This window comes from Pezoporus occidentalis, unplaced genomic scaffold (assembly GCF_034315485.1).
Source record: "Pezoporus occidentalis ecotype Australia unplaced genomic scaffold, CSIRO_AGI_Poc_V1 ctg30, whole genome shotgun sequence".
Taxonomy (NCBI): domain Eukaryota; kingdom Metazoa; phylum Chordata; class Aves; order Psittaciformes; family Psittacidae; genus Pezoporus; species Pezoporus occidentalis.
The window spans coordinates 1,469,221-1,485,776 of record NW_026914941.1 but is presented as its reverse complement, the minus strand read 5'-3'; the positions used below and the strand labels follow the sequence as shown (position 1 = coordinate 1,485,776).

The following is a 16,556-nucleotide window of genomic DNA, read 5'->3' as shown; positions in this document are numbered from 1 at the left end:
CAAACCAGGCCTGAAGAACCTTCCAAATACCAAGCCCCAAGCGACAATGGCAGGTTAGCACAGTGTACTTAAAATGACTGTGTCTTTTACACTCCATGATCAACTTTGCTGCCTTTGCTGTCAGTCAGGCCCAGGTATGATGCTGGTGGGATTGCCATGAGCATTTCTGGTAACCTTCCAAGTCAGAGCATGTGGAATTCTGAGTTCAAAGTGCCTCCCCAAAAGCTTTCACTTGCTATCTGAAATGACTTTCCCTGTCAGTCACCATCTCTGTGACCTCTAGTAGGTTCAGGTTATATTTACCAATATTAAGAAAATATCTTTGCTATTTAACTCAAAGTTAGAGTCTTTCAGAAGATAATTTTGTTGCAATGTGGTTTTGCTGCCAGCTCCTTAAAACGTTTCTAATCAGTATGCTGAAGAAGTTTGAGGTGAGATTCCTCTGCCATTAACAGTGGCAGAGCTTGAAAAAGCCAATGTGGTGTGTAAATATTTTACTGCTGGCGCACTTCCCACCGGCTGTGCAAACTTCAGGCAAATAAAATCACTGGAGAAGTCTAAGATGAAAAGAGATGAAACAAGAAACAGGACAGAAAATAAAAATAACGATCAAGACAGCTGCTTGATCCTGTCAGATGTAAAATAATGAAATGTATGAAAAGTATTGAAATGTATCCTAACAGGCTTGCTCAGTGATGTATGATTCTAGCTGTTTCAGTTTGTGCGTGCTTCAGGAAATGGAAGGAAGCTGAGATTATAGCAAAAATCTGTTCCGTGAAGCTAGTGCTCCTCGAGAACATCTTAAGTGGATATAATTTAAATGCATGTCAACTGGGCCAGGTGGAGTTGGATCATTTTCGCAAGCTGATCTCAAATTGTGTTTCCAGCTGGTAATATTTTAGTCTAGTGTTCTCATAAGCAAAGAGTAACTAGAGGATGAAATGCATTCTGCTCTCTTTCACTAAAGGAAGAGGTTTGCATCGTGTCAGGTTTATTGTTTGTTGTTAACACAGTAGTTCCTTTGCTGTTCTTTCTGAAATGGATGTGGCTCTCTATTACTCCCTCCGAATACAGCATAGTCCTTGGAAAACTGGGCTTGTCCAGCTCTGTGGTGGCTTGTCCTGGCCTCAAGCCAGCTTTTGTTTACGGCAGCACCTTGCTGTTAGAGGCAAAGGTATAAGAATGTCCAGTGGGTTTTTGTGATCTATGCTGTGGTAACAGATGTGGCATGAACAGATCAGATGGGCCTTGGCTGTGCCCTTTTTAAATGGAAGGAATACCCCTATATACTGGATAAACTTGAACCACAATTTACACTGCCTATTTCTGTGCCTGTGCACTGTATTTTACAGAAGAACAGTAATTTTTTGAGTAAGAAGTATATAGAGAAGTATGTAGGAGAAGAATAATCATTATACGATAATTCTAGAATTCTGAATGGAAGAGTTTGGGTGCAGGGTTTTGTGCTTTTGGGTTATTTTTGTTTATTTAATTTTATACCATTAACCCATATTAAAAAGGTTGAAAAAACCTTCATGAAAGATAGGTGAGATGTCAGTTTTTAGTTCCTTTCTAACTGTACAAATGTCATATTGATTTGGTCATAAAATATGGATAAAGTACTTAATACTGGTTTTATCCAGTATTTTGGAGTTCTGCCTCTGGCCTTTTGTTCAACTGCAAAATCTGAGGACATCTTCTGACTTGTCTAATGCATCAGTTTCTAGAACACTCACTTTTAGATCTAGGTCCTATAATCCTTTTTTTTTCTAAAATACTATTAAGATATGTTGCACCATTTTCATGGACAGAGTCTGTTTTATTACTTCGCACATTACAGCAGCCTGTAAAGGCTGTGGTAGGGCAGAGAGAAAAATCTTGTTTGTCCTGTCCTGACTTAAGCTGAAATGGAGGCACGTGGCATTAGATTGCTCCTTCTTATGGACATATTCAAGAAGGAAGAAACCTCTGGTTTGCAGTTCAGCTTGGGGAAGGGAAGCTGTGTGGTGACCCCATAGCAGCCTTCCGGTATCTGAAGGGGGCTACAAGGATGCTGGAGAGGGACTCTTCATCAGGGACTGTAGCGATAGGACAAGGGGTGATGGGTTCAAACTGAAACAGGGGAAGTTCAGGTTGGATGTAAGGAAGAGGTTCCTTACTGTAACAGAGTGGCCAAAGAAGTGGTAAATTCTCCATCCCTGGCAGTGTTCAAGGCCAGGCTGGACAGAGCCTTGGGTGACATGGTCTAGTGTGAGGCACCCCTGCTCACAGCAGGGGATTGGAACTGAATGATCTTAAGGGCCTTTCCAACCCAAAGCATTCTGTGATTCTGCAAGAAGGAAACAGGAGTGAACATGCAGGAAACCTAGAGTGCAGCAGCAGCTGGGATTTCACAGGGCGCACATGAGATACTTTATACCTAGAGATACAATGGAGTGTGTGTGTCACAGCTGACTGCAGCCTAGGAAGCCCTGAAGAATAGCTTGATTGAAAGCAAGCCTGAGAGTAAAGGAAAACCCTGCAAGGATGCAAGGGGAAGACATTTGTTTACAAATCTCCTTTATTTCTGATCTCTCTCAGTCATTCTCAGGTCTCTCCATGCCAAAAATTACTTCTGTTGTGTATTTTCAAAAAAACCTGGCATTTGAGCTTGAAAGCCATTCTGATCTTTTTAGATGTGCTTGTTCTTCAGCAAAGGGCTAGATTTTTGTCAAAGCTCCGACCAATTTGAGCTCCTGTCATTGTAATAGGTGCTGGCTTGTTTACTTATACTGTCAGTGAATATTGCTATTTTAAATGCCATTTGTGCGTGCTGATACCTTTCTGGAATTATGGGACTAAACAAATTAGACTTGCAAAAATTGTGGGTTTCTATGTGCTTTTGTTATGTTCAAATGCTTAAAGCCTAAAGAGAAATGGATGGATTTTGTTTAGGGGTGTTTTGATGCCACTTGAACTGATCTCATTTTAAATTCTGCCTGTCTTTTTCATGGTCAAAACCCAAATTTTGACCATTTTTCGTGGTGAGTTTCTGTTCAAGCAGAAACTTTTATATTGAATATTTGGGAATGCAGCTGAGTTTTTGAACTTCTGTGAGTTATTCTTTAGCATACAGAATTCGGTGAGCTAAAGAAGGTAAGCTATAGCTTGTGAACACCTCTTTGGCTAGCAGAATTCTTCATTACACTAAAATAAATTAGTTGATACAAAAGGGGCTCTGTATGAAGTTTTATTCCTCCCCAATCCCCCAAAAAGGTGCTGGTAGCATAGGAATATTTGTTCATAGGGAAATGCTTGTTCCAACAGCAGAACAAGTGTTACGAAAATACACTTGTCTGTCTGTGCCCTTTTAGTTTGGAATGTAATAGTCCAGGGTTTAAATTTTCCTGTTTAGTGGTGTTAATAAATTGGTTTTGGAATAAAAAGAAAAATAGAGCCAAAGAGTTTTCGTGACAGTATTGGGAATGCCTTTCTCATTTGTTCTGTGCCAATTGGCTTGAAGTCTGTACGTCTCCCTTACTCCACTGTTAATACTGCCTTGAAAACTCAAGTCTGTTGTGTCTCTGTTTTCATGATGTCCCTGAGCAGTAACTTCTGAATTGTACCAGGTAATTCTTTTCTCAAAGAGGGATTAACCTTTGAAGAATTGTAGGCATTGCCTGATAGGCCTGACCCATTGCTCCCAATGAACCAAATGACCAAGGATTTTACTGGTTTGGTTGCATTTATTCATGATATCATAAGCACTGTGACCTGTCTTCTATTCTTGTAGCTATTATTCAGCAGTGTGTTGATTGAGTCCATTCGGGAGTCTCTTTTGAGAACATGAGGATTAAGAAGAATCCATCTTTCACACTTTCAAACTCAGGAATATTCTGTAGCTTCTGGCCTCTGTGGTTTGTCTTTTTATTTCCCATTAGCACAGGCAGTATGTACAGTTTCTAATGGATGTGGTCTTTAAAGGTGGAATATCCCTTAAGGTTGAGGGCAAGGTCGTTGCTCTGTCCCAGCATGTTTGCTCTTTAACATAGCTGGATGCCAACTGTTCAATGAAATATGTTTTCTATTGGAAAAATGCCAGTTAGTAGGTTCTTCCTGATCTTTGGTAACTGCTTTAATCACTGGACCAAAGGTAGTCCCTCATTCTCTGTCTTAGTGAAGGTGTAATTACACTAAGTAGAATGTCTCCTAAAGAGAGTAAGAGCTCTCTAGTTTGGGGATTAAGGCATGCTGCTGCTATGTCAAATAGTCAGATTGAGATATTTGGCCCCACGTTGAAAATAAAAAGCTGGAGAGTGGACCTTAGTAAGAGCTGTACAACTCCTTGCCACAGGATGTTCTAGGTATGAGGAGTTTACATCGGCTCAGAGAGAACTGAAATAATTTCTTGGAAGAAAAATCCTTATGGTCTGCTAAATACAGAAATATTTAAGAATCTCCTGGGCTGCAGCTGGTTGAATTATCATCTAATACATAGCATTGTGAGTAAGGAGATAGCGAGCTAAGTAGGTCAGTATGGCTGCGCTTATATTCTCTGTGTGTTTACTGGGAAGAACAGTGATACAAACGTGAGTCTGCTGTACCGCAGGTGAGAGTTTGTCTGTGAGACTTGCTGTCTCCTTCTGTGCTATGCAAGAGTGGTGCCTGGTTTGCAAAACATTTCTAAGCTACCTGGCTCTTTGTTTCTCATTAAACTGAATTCGTGTTTTCTAGTCAACCCTTCCCTTAAGCAAAAAAGTGTAGGAAAGGAAACTCATCGATGCCAAGTAATGGTGTGATGGTGAGGCTCAGTGAATGTGCAGTAGTGAGAGTTTATAAAGTGAGGAAAAAAAACAATTTTATTACTTTTTTTTTTATGTAGGAGGGGCAGGGAAAATATAAGTGAGAATAGAGGGAAACAGGCAATTGTTTCTTAGTAAGAGGCATAATCCTGAAACAGGAAAGACTCTAATAGGAGCTGAGAATTTCTTTCCCTGCTGACGCGTCTTACCTGGTGTAGTATTTCTAGTGGCTCCACATCTATGAAGTCCTCAATACATTTTTTTTTTGTGTTAGCAGCACTTTGATATTTGGAGGCTGAACAATTACAGTTCTAGCACAATAACAACTGTAGCTGGAGTCAGTGCTCCCATTACTGGTAATGGAGGCTGGGTCTCTGCTCCTGCGTGAAGCACTCAATATTCACCCGTAATTGTCTATAGAATCAAATCATGTCCACTTTATTATTTGACATTGCTCCCTCCGACAGCCCTGTAAACACATCAAAATTACTTTCTTGGGTGTTTAGTACATACCCCTTTGTATCCTTTGAGTCATTTCTGCTAATTTAAGATATTCCAGCATGTTGCACTGGGAAATAATTGCTGAAGGTGGTTAACCTATTGATCTGTTACCCCTTCCCGTGCACTGCTTGTCCCCTCCCATTTCTCTTCTCTCCTAGGCTTTCTCATTATCTGTAGCTCGTATGTTAATATTAATGACATTTAATTGCATTAATTTTGTAATTGCAGTGCTGGCTGGAGACTTGAAAAGGGGTGTTAGTTGAAAGAAATTTAGACATATTACCAAATTCAGGGATGGAAAATCAGGCGCATAGCTATGGTTATGACAAAGAAATACTAAATAATACATTGCTCTGTGTCAAATCAAAGATGGAGCTTCCACATTGAGGTGGAATTTGTAAGCAAATAAACATTATTCTCTGCACTTGTTTTTTTTTCTAAATGCATCGTTTTTTATTACGTATATTATATACCATTTACTGTTAGTTTGCTGATAATTGCATAGATATTTCTATAATGATCTAGCACCTATCCCGGTCGAGTGGGGTTTTCGAATGGTGCAGTGGAAATGAACAGAACTTAAACATACCAGCATGTAAACATAAGCATACCTATATAAATATAAACATACATAATATAAGCAGAACTATACCTAATGTAAACATAAAAGGTATATAAATGTAAGCATAGCAGTATGCATAGAAACACACGTAATGGAAGAATAAACATAGCAGTGTACCTATAAAACATGCCTAATGTAAAAACAGAAACATGGAAATATAAATGTAGAAATGAAAACATAAACACATGTAATGTAAATGTAAGTAATATAAACATTTAATGTAAATATAAGCATATGTAATGTAATTAAACAACAATGTAACTATAAGCATACACAATGTAAATACACCTAATGGAAACATAAATATACCTCTATAAATATAAGCATACCTAATGTAAACATGAACACAGCAGTGTAAGTATCCATTCATAATATAAACGTAGCGATGTTAACATACATAATGTAAATAGAAACGTACGTAATGTAACAGAAACATACCTGCAGAAATACAAACGTACCTAATGTAAAATCCTAAATGTATGTGAGCATACATCATGTAAATATAAGCATGCTTGATGTAACCATAAACATAGTAATACAAATATACATTATGTACATATAAACATACATAGTATATCTAATATAAACATAAACATACTTTATATATACATAAACATACACAGAATCATAGAATGGTTAGGGTTGGAAAGGACCTTAAGGTCATCCAGTTCCAACCCCCCTGCCATGGGCAGGGACACCTCACATTAAACCATGGCACCCAAGGCTCTGTCCAACCTGGGCTTGAACACCGCCAGGGATGGAGCATTCACAACCTCCCTGGGCAACCCATTCCAGTGCCTCACCGCCCTCACTGTAAAGAACTTCCTCCTTATATCCAATAACATATACATAAATGTACAAACATAAACATAGCAGTAACTTAACGTAACACGAAGTTAATGCTACATGCCAGGAATAAAGCCAAGCAGACTGGGAAGGACGGACAGTATGTAATTCTGTAAATCTGTTTCTTACTTTCTGTACCGAAAAGGCCGTGGAAGAATGAGGGTGAGTTTCCAGATACTATTCTTTGGTTGTGAAATCATTCTGAAAGAGAGTTTCCTGTTGCATTTTGGAGTGTTCTTTAGTGGTGGCATCATTTGTTTATAAGGAATGTAATGCTTGATTATATTGTTTCTGTTGGTTTAGCATACACGTTTATGACTTAGTCATGAAAACAGACCAGTTTATCTCATAGAAAAGGAAAGGAAATAAAATCTTGGGAAAACCTTTTAACTTTCAAAGCTTCATCTGTTCATTGTGTATGTATGGTTCTGCAGCCTGGATATTTTTAGACTGGTACTCCCATTGAAACCATGAGTTTTGAATGTTTAAAGAATGCATGAATACATCTTTATTGAGAACATCTTTGCTCCTGTATTGCTCCGGTTTCTTTGTATCTCCCCAAACAGCAAACTTGATAGAAGCTGTTTTCCCTTTCATTCAACTCGGCATACCTTTTTTCTGTTTTCAGAGATAAAAATGCTGTGATGTTGTAATAGCAGAGTTCGTGCAAAAAAAGAGAACAATTTGTTGACTTGGAATAAGTACTTTGCTGTTTGCTTGGCTAAACTACATCTCATCACAAGAAAGTATTTACTTTTAATGACCATTTCACTGTGCTATTTGCTCAGAATGCATTTCTTGAAATTGATTAGGAGATTTTCTTCTATCACCTCATCTTTGTTTTCCCCAGGAGCATTGCTGGCATGCCAAGCCACGATAACTTCCCTGAAATGCCACGATCAGTGAAAAATGACACTGTCCAAGTCTCCAGGTGGTATCAGAAGCATTGCATGCATTTCCTAACTGAGATTAGATAAAAGAAGTGTATGTGAAACCCATATAGGTGTGTGTTTATTGGGTTATCCTAGCCATTAAGGAATAAGGATAGTCAAATTTAGTAATATAATGAGACTCTATCAAAATATGTATCTTAAAGCTTTTTCATCTGTGCAAGCCTTTGCCATGTTAATAAGTGTTTGCAATGTAAATGCTACAGGCTTTTCTAGGTCATTTAGCATTATATGAGGAATCACTGCTCTGACCCCATATGGTGAAGTGTCAGAAGCTAAACAGATTGGCAGGGCAGGGCCATAATGCACTATAATCCTTGAGGACATCAGATGCTGTTTAGCAAGTTCAAAGCAGCTTGACGTTCCTTTCACCAGTGACACTTTATTTCTCTGTAATAGTTCTGTCATAAAAACTAACTGCAGCAGACAGATTTGATATGAATTTCCTGAAGTAGTTTCAGGAGAGGTGGACAGGGTTTAATTCTAATATATATTGTGCATTAGTTGGTTGATACAACAAACTACATGTCTTGGAAGCGGAATAAATCTCTGGCTCTTGCAGGTTTTTTCTGCATGCATTGCTAAGTCATGAGGGAAGAGGTTATGTGCTTTGAAGTACGGTGGTTTAGTAGTCAAATCACATTGGTGATAGGCCTCCTACATTCTGTTTTCAAAATTATTATTTGCTATTAATAACAATCCCATTGCGCTTTCTCTGATTTCTCTTATGCATTCGTAGTATGAAGAAGAAAAGCGTATCTGCAGAAAGATTGCATTGGAAGGGACCTCAGGAGACTGCGGTGCAAGATGGAATCAAAGCACAAGTAGATGCTGGCAGACCATCTTTTTAAGGCCAGAGATCTTAAAAGATCTCTTCTAACCATAAACCAAATCTGATACATTTCAGGAAGAAAACTGGTAGATTTTGCATCAGAAACATTGAAGTTTTTTCCTGGTGAGCACAGTGTTGTTTCTTTTCCCATTTATTGTTATACTAAACCATCCAAGCAGGGCTTACTTCAGTATGTGTGTGCATGTTTGTGAACACGTGTGTATATATATATTATGTATATATATACACACATTATATGTATATTATGTATATATATACACACACATAAACATGAAGACCATAATGGCATCAACATTATTCAGAAAAGCCCTGTTAAAAATCATTAGAGATTGATATTCCTGAAGCTGAAGGACTAGGAATATGGAGTTTCTATTCACAGCAATCCTCTTTGCAGAAGTTTGAACTTGTTAGTTTGTACATCTCTTTTTCCTCACCTTTAGAGACGATATAACACTTAGTGATGCTGTAGAGCATTAAGAATCTGACATTTCTGACATATTTTTGTTGTTTTGCCTCTCCCTTCATCTCAGCTTCTCAATGGTTTTGCTTATCTGTTTGGTTTTATCAGACCAGAATTATAGTCTATAAATACACTAGAATTTAATGGTAAATATTTGCATGGCACTCTCTAGATAAATATTTAAAGTGGAACATACATGTTCGAAGATGTGTGCTAATGGTATTGAGGGTTTTTTGTGTGTTTTATCGCCTAGGTGATTGTAGAAATGTTTATTTAAAAACTGATGAGGCTCGAACTGCAGCTTCAAGTTATATTTGCTATGAATACACAGTGAACCAATGTGTGCACAATGTGTATCAGCTCACAGGGCAATTATTTCATTGATTTATGAATGGACCTGGGAAAATACAGGGGGTTGGAACTAGATGATCCTGAGGTCCTTTCCAACAGTAACTATTCTATGATTCTATACTTTTTGGATGGCAGTTGCAGTCCAAGAAGAATGTCTGTGTTCCTGCTGTTATCTGGGGTGTTATTCAGCTTGAAATACAGGGTTATTTATCTCAGGCACTTCAAAATTTCCTTTAGCCTCTGCAAGCTATTGCATTCCCAAGAGATCACTGATCATCCATCTCTAAAATAATATCACACCCTTTTTTCTCTTGTTACAATGTTTGTTGCTCTTTTTTGTCTCTATTTTTTTGGAGATTCATTTAAATATACATTTGATAAGTTTGCTTTCCCTTCCTTTACAAATAAGGTGTTGGCTCTTCTCATGTTTCAGTTTTAGCCTACATTTTGAGTTCAGCCCTAAATCCTTGGGGTTTGGATATCCTAGATCTTATTTCTTCTATTATTATTACTATTTATCTGCTAGGAAAAGAGAAAAAAAAATAACAGCAATTTTGACTAACACTCAGATAAACTCTGTATTCTCTGATGTTTTGGGGCTTTCCTTATACATAAAACAACTTGTTCAATAGCATCGTTCTAAAAAAGTCCAGCAATGTACAATATTTGATCTTTCTTTGTGTCTGCTTTGACTACTCTCTTTGGCAAGTGATACGTGTAATACTGTCACATGTGGTTCCCCAGACTATCTTCAGAGCAGAAGAATGTAAAGCAACTTTGTAGTGTTCCTAGTCTCATGATTGTAAATAAGATTTTTTTTTTTCCTGGGGTCATTAATAGAAACGTAGTCCTAAACAATCTAATTCCTGATTTAGGTTATTGTATTTTATAATGCAAAGCTAAGAAAAACAGTTCAAATGCTTGGCTTGCTCAGATGATGTTTAAATTTTAATCTGCAGTGAATAACAACTGTGGAATTCTTTTGTTATCTGTCAGCATTTTATATTATCCAGTGGGAATCCTGTGCAACTTCAGAGAAGACCCATCTGTTTTACTGTTCTTCTCATTATGCCAATCAAAAAGTCACTTGTCTAGTGAGAGGGAGTTACACAATGTTTTTGGTTGAGTCGCAGAAGAAAATGAACCTCCCCTACCCCCCGCTGTGAAGAGCTGGTTTTAGTTCTAAGAATCTGTGTTTTGTGAATAGAACACTCAGTGAGTTGCCTTTTAACTCGGATTGTAATTAGTTGATGTAATAACTATTGACTTTGCTGTGGGGATATGCCAGTATTATTGATATGACAATTAAATGCAAAATGATTAGTCTATTAAAGAAGTACTAATTGACTTTTGTCTTACTAAGCTAAACTATTAAGAGCTGACTGGTCAAAATAAAGTGAGCTGTGTCTGTGATGATTAAGCTCTGGATTTGAATTCTTCTGCTACTCTCATTTTTTCTGTTTTTATTTGAATAACCCTCTGAATTGATAGATACATGTTTTCAGAAGGATTTTAATTTAGCATGAATAGCAATTACAGAAATAGCTTGTTTATTGTTAATGCAGTAGTGGAATGGTTTGCAGACAAAGGAAAAAGGTTTTCTAGGTGATCTGGAAATGGCTATGTTTTGATGATGCTGATAGGCTTAAGCACATTTACTAATAAGATAATTATTCATTGTGCTTAATATTGGATCTTCATATTGGACTTCTCTGTAATGCGGCATGGCTTCTTCAGTTTGCGAAGTGTGTGCAAATTGTTCCAAGTGGTTTAAAGTTGATCCCTCTTGTCTTGATAGGAGCTTATGTGCATTTTGCATGGATAGGAATGTTTGTGTAAGACGTGAGGCACTGTGTTGGTGTTTTTTGTCTTGACCTTTTCTGTATTGTCCTTACAAACACCGTTGTCCTATTAGAAGTTAAACCTCGGGTACTCTGTTGCCTATAGGCACAAGAGCCATTCTTTTCTGTTTGGGAAAAATCTTGTCAATTGTGAGAGAGTGAAAATATATGAAATTAAAAACTGTTATAATGACAGAAATTTTAAGACACCAGAATGAGCTCAATGTGTTTTTCTCCTCTGCTTAGAGGTAGAAAAATAATTTTGCCCTTAATGTTTAATTGTATTGATCATAGAGAATCGAAATATTTAACTATTAAATTGAAATGAAACTGTTGCTGACAGCTCTTATTTATCAATTGTAATCGTTTGCGTGTACTAAGCATTGCTCTCCCCTCTCTTCCAGTCCGGGTATAAAGGGCACTGATGTAGCTTCACAATCAAGATCTAGAAAGACAAGGTAAGACTTTAAGGACATAAATTAATGTTAATGATCTTGTTTTGCTGCTTTGGATTCAATTTTTGCCTCATGTTCTGCTGCTTAGAAGGCTCTGTACTCTTATGAAATTGTGTTCTTGTGGTTTTACTTTCATGAGAACAGAATGTTTTAAATTGCATGGAAATTTTTCCCTTTGTATCAGTGTGGTACTTCCAGTTTTCACAGTTTGTCTCAGTTTGTCCTTCGTGGTGTAGGACAACAAATGATGCTGGGTTGCTGATGTTCCTTCATCACATTAGTCTTACAGATTAAGTGGAAATAAATAGAATTTGGAGAATTTGCTTTTAGGTAATTAGTTATGTTTTGCATGCTTTCATTATTGCCTATTTTTGTGGCCTAACAGCATGTTTTAAAATATTCACAGCAGTTGGAGAAAGGAAATAAGGTGAAATAGGGGTGCATGTATAGGTGTTGCACAGAGTGTCAATAATTTTGCTTAGTTGTATTGCTGTGGGTGCTTAGAACTACAGGCCTCATTTTCTTTGGGGTTGATTTGTTTGGTTTTTTAGGGTTTTGGTTTTAAAATGCCCATATTGTATTGTAGATGATGTGTCAGTGTCAGCTAGTAACAAACATAGTGGTGAGAAAGGATGAATGCTGATGTTGAGGTGAATCATGTGGAGATGGGTAGAAGGAAATGGCATACAGGGAGCTGTAAAAGTGCCTCCAGTTTTCTCTCTAGTAGTACTCTGTGTCTTGGTTGATAACATATCAAAGGAACAACAAGAACAGCTGTCTGCTTTGTTATAAAACTGCGTATACATGCTGCTCCCCAGGCAGCCCATCCCCTAGTCCAAGGGATCACTAGGCTAACAGCACATAGCAGACATATGCCTGCCGCCTTAAATCTGTTTCCCTCCTCCCAGGCCAAGCTCAGTGGATCCCTGTGATTGTAGTCTCAGTATGTCAACAGCCAGGGCTTCTGGAAGCTACACAGTTCAGAACTGTTTTTTCTGTTTCTGTGGAAATCACGAAAGAAAAACCCCAGACCTTAAAAGGGAACATGAGATGGCTTAAACTGAACTGAAGGAGCTGGCTTTAAATGCCTGCAACCGAAAATGTACTTTATGAAAAGGGGGGCGGGTAAAACAGCTTTGCTAGTGGAGTTGAGAGAACTGTGAAGCTGTTGCTACCACAGAATGTACTTATATCTGAGCAGAAATTGAGGTAGGGATAACAAGAAATGGAACCAAACTTGATACTTGGTATGAGGTCGTACTTGATCCAGAAGGTATAGTCAGACATTTAGAAAAGAAAATCTCATGGTATGAAAAGTAGACATGAAGAGTGATGAGTTTTTAGTGAATTAGATTAAAGTCTGTATCAAGGGGTATGTTGCAGTTCCAAGAACTGAGGCAGTTGAGAAGTGAATGAATGTTTTGCTCAGTTTAAAAAGTATTGAATTCTGTATCTCTAATATATCATAGGTAGATTTGCATTTCTTGCATATTGTGGGTGGGAATGGCAATCTGGAAGTAGATGAATATAATCAGGTAGATGCCTAGGATGCTAATACTAATAATTATGCAATTAAGTATATTTTGCTCCTCTGCTCTCATGAGACTCTGTTTGGGAGTGCTGTGTGCAGTTATGGTGTCCTCAACACAGAACTGTTGGAGGAGGTCCAAAGGAGGCCACGAGGATGATCAGGGACTGGAGCACCTCCCGTATGAAAACAGGCTGAGAAAGCTGGGGCTGTTGAGCCTGGAGAAGAGAAGGCTGCGTGGAGACCTCATAGCAGCCTTCCAGTATCTGAAGGGGCCTACAAACATGCTGGAGAGGGACTCTTCATCAGAGACTGTAGTGATAGAACAACTTAAACAGGGGAAATTCAGGTTAGATATAAGGACAAAGTTCTCATGACGAGGTGCTGGAACAGGTTGTCCAAACAAGTGGTAAATGCTCCATTCCTGGCAGTGTTCAAGTCCAGGTTGGACAGAGCTTTGGGCAACATGGTCTAGTGGAAGGCATCCCTGCCCATGGCAGAGGGGTTGGAACTGCATGATCTTAAGATCCTTTCCAGCCCAAACCATTCTGTGATTCTAAGACAAGTAATATTACAGAAGGTTCCTGGTGCAGTATTATCTTTGCAGGAAAAAAGCAAAATGCCACTGTATTTATAAGTCAGCAATAAAAGAAGTCACTAGTTTCCAACTGTAAGAATGGTAAGAAGAAGAAAAAAAAGGAACTAATACATTGTTTTCTATCATCTTTTTGTGAAGCATTTTGTTTTGCTGCAAGCAAATCACCGGAAAAATTACCTGCTGAAATAGAATTTCTTTCATTACATACACTCACAAGAGAATACTTCAAAACACACATGATTTGGCAATCTAAAGAAAAAATATCAAATAATTGTCACAAAGGTTATATTCCTTAAATTATGCACTCTGCTTTATAGTTTTGAATGCAGCCCAATGCTTTCCAACTAACTGATTCAAAGATCTTTAGAAGTGGTTAAAAAAGAAACAAATCCCCCAAAGTAACTGAAAATCTTTTCAAAACTCATTTAAGTAATTTAAGTAGCAAAAATGAAGTAGCTTCTTTTTTTCCTTCATTACATTCGTGAACGTCAGTGAGAAACATCATGTTTCATTTAAATAAAGATCTAAATGCAGTAAATCAGACTATATATTTATGCAGAACTTCCAAAGAAATCTGGGCATCGACTGTTTCAACTATAGGCCAGTTATGTATCTTAAAACTGAATACATGGGATAAATAGTGATTTAAATAAGTAATGTCAATACATCTCTGAAGGAAGGACTGGAACAACTTGGTACTTGGGAGAAAAATGATCTACAAAAAAGAATGGCAGCGAAAGCAGTTCAAGAAACCGTAGAATGACAGAAAATGTTCCTGGAAAGCTTGAAAACTAACAATATTTGAATGCTTTTAATTAAGGCTTTGGGGCAGCTGTTCAACTATGAGATGTAATATAAATGGGATCTTGTATAATCCCGTGTTCATTTATGTAAGTTGAAACAAGTAAGAAAATTAGTATGAGAAAAAAAAGAACATGAAGCATGAAAATCTCCTTATTACATTAAAAAAGTTACAGTTCTATCTTTTGGCCTTTCCTAATAGTAGTAGAAAGTCAGGTAATGATACCTGCCAGTATCTCAGAGGTTGGTTGGGATCGTTCCAGTAGGTGTCAAATATAGAAGAGCTTGTTTGATAGAGCTGTTGAAAGCCTGTTGGTTTGGGGGATTTTGTATGGTTTGAGAGACTGTCACGGAATTTTGAATTTAGAAAGAGAGGAGAGGAAAAAAAAAGCTGCTGAACAGCATCCTATGATGAAAGAAAGGTCAAAGTGACTCAGTTATTTCAATGTTCATATCAGTGACAGTATCTCAGATCTTGTCTTCAGAGGTGGTGAACAAGTGCGAAATTTGCAGAAATCGGTCCATTTGTGGTCATTACCAGCTTGGAAGTGAAGGTTTGTTGCTTGTTATTTGGTATTGCTTGACATTCACTGGTGAAGATCAAAACCTGGAGCTGACTGGAAATTGTTGCGTCAAAGGAATGTTCCTCTAAAGAAGATTTAAAACTCAATTATGAAGTCTCATTAGTTCTATGATCTATTAGGTTATGCTTGTTGGTTTGGCTATAGGGATTTTTCAGAGCTGTAGAGCTCTGAATGTGTGAAAGGCATGTCTTTGAAATGACAGAGCATGATGTAGCAGGTATGCATATCCTGTCCTTCCCAATCTTTTGGGGGAAAAGAAATGTGCAAACTTACTTCCTGTTGCAATAGACGCAGAAATGGACGCTTCTCTTCCTTGGCAGGGCTAGTTTGAATCTTTGCTGCAATTATAGCGCTTGAGGCAGAAGAAAGAAAATAAAGATGAAAACATTAAGTATATTAGATAAGTTTACTATCTTTATACGCTGCCTTGAGGATCCTTCCCTTATATCTCTGATCTGTGACGCCAAGCATAATGCTACCTCCTACTCAGGATTTCTTTTTTCCTTTCCCCCTCCTTTCCTCTGTTCTTTTCTTAAAGGTTTCCTGTATGCCTTTTCAACGCAAAGTGGGTCATCTTCAACTGCAAGCTGTTAAGCTTTTGCAATCCAATTTTCAAGAAAATTAACCAGCTCTTTCTCACCCAGATCATATAGGAGCCCGTGTAGCCTGAGGATTTAATCTTGGATCTGGTTTCTCAAATATTTCTACATTGGTCTGTAAGATTTTTATCTCTTTTCATTAGATTGTGTATTCGGGCTTTTGCTCAGCTTTGAAAAAGTAACATTTTTTGTTACTATTTTATATTCTTCTTATTTTACACTTCTTGAGCTCATGAGAAGCTCACGCTCCCTTTCACACCATTGTTGTCCTTAAAATCTACATGAAAAAAACTCAATTTCTTAAGAGCGCTTCTAATTACACTCTTTGCAGCTTATTATCTTAGAAGATATAATAGAAGATGGCTGTTGTCTTTTCCAGTATTTTGATGCTATGAAGTCCCAAAATGCAGATCTGTGTAATATTAATGTTTTAGTATTTTAAGTAATTTATTTAGCTATGTATTTTTATAAATTTCTGTAAGTTTCATTACTGTGCAATGGGAAAAAATGCGTTACTAAGCCTGTGGGCACTCTGTGGCCTGATGTAAGGAGCCTTCAGTCTTTCTAGATAAACATCTTTTAAGATTGCGATAAGATCACTATTTTGAGATAGTCGGTAGCCTAAGCAGAGGGGCAAACTGTAGGTGATGCTATTGAAAGTGCAGTTGCTTGTGTTCACCTAAAGGGGTGATATATAAAGTTAGTACCCGGTCACCTGCATAAGAGGATGATTTTGCTTTCTAATGCTTGCATGTTATGACACCCAGGATGATTAAGGATGTCAGT

General features: G+C 37.7%; 1 long non-coding RNA gene across 1 annotated transcript in view; it reads left to right on the top strand.

Moving 5' to 3' along the window:
* LOC134168093 (uncharacterized) overlaps positions 1-16,556 on the top strand; it is a 339,651-nt gene that overhangs the window by 113,220 nt on the left and 209,875 nt on the right. Inside the window, exon 2 of the long non-coding RNA XR_009966403.1 lies at positions 11,610-11,663. This is a non-coding gene — a long non-coding RNA (uncharacterized LOC134168093). The remainder of the gene's footprint in view (positions 1-11,609; positions 11,664-16,556) is intronic.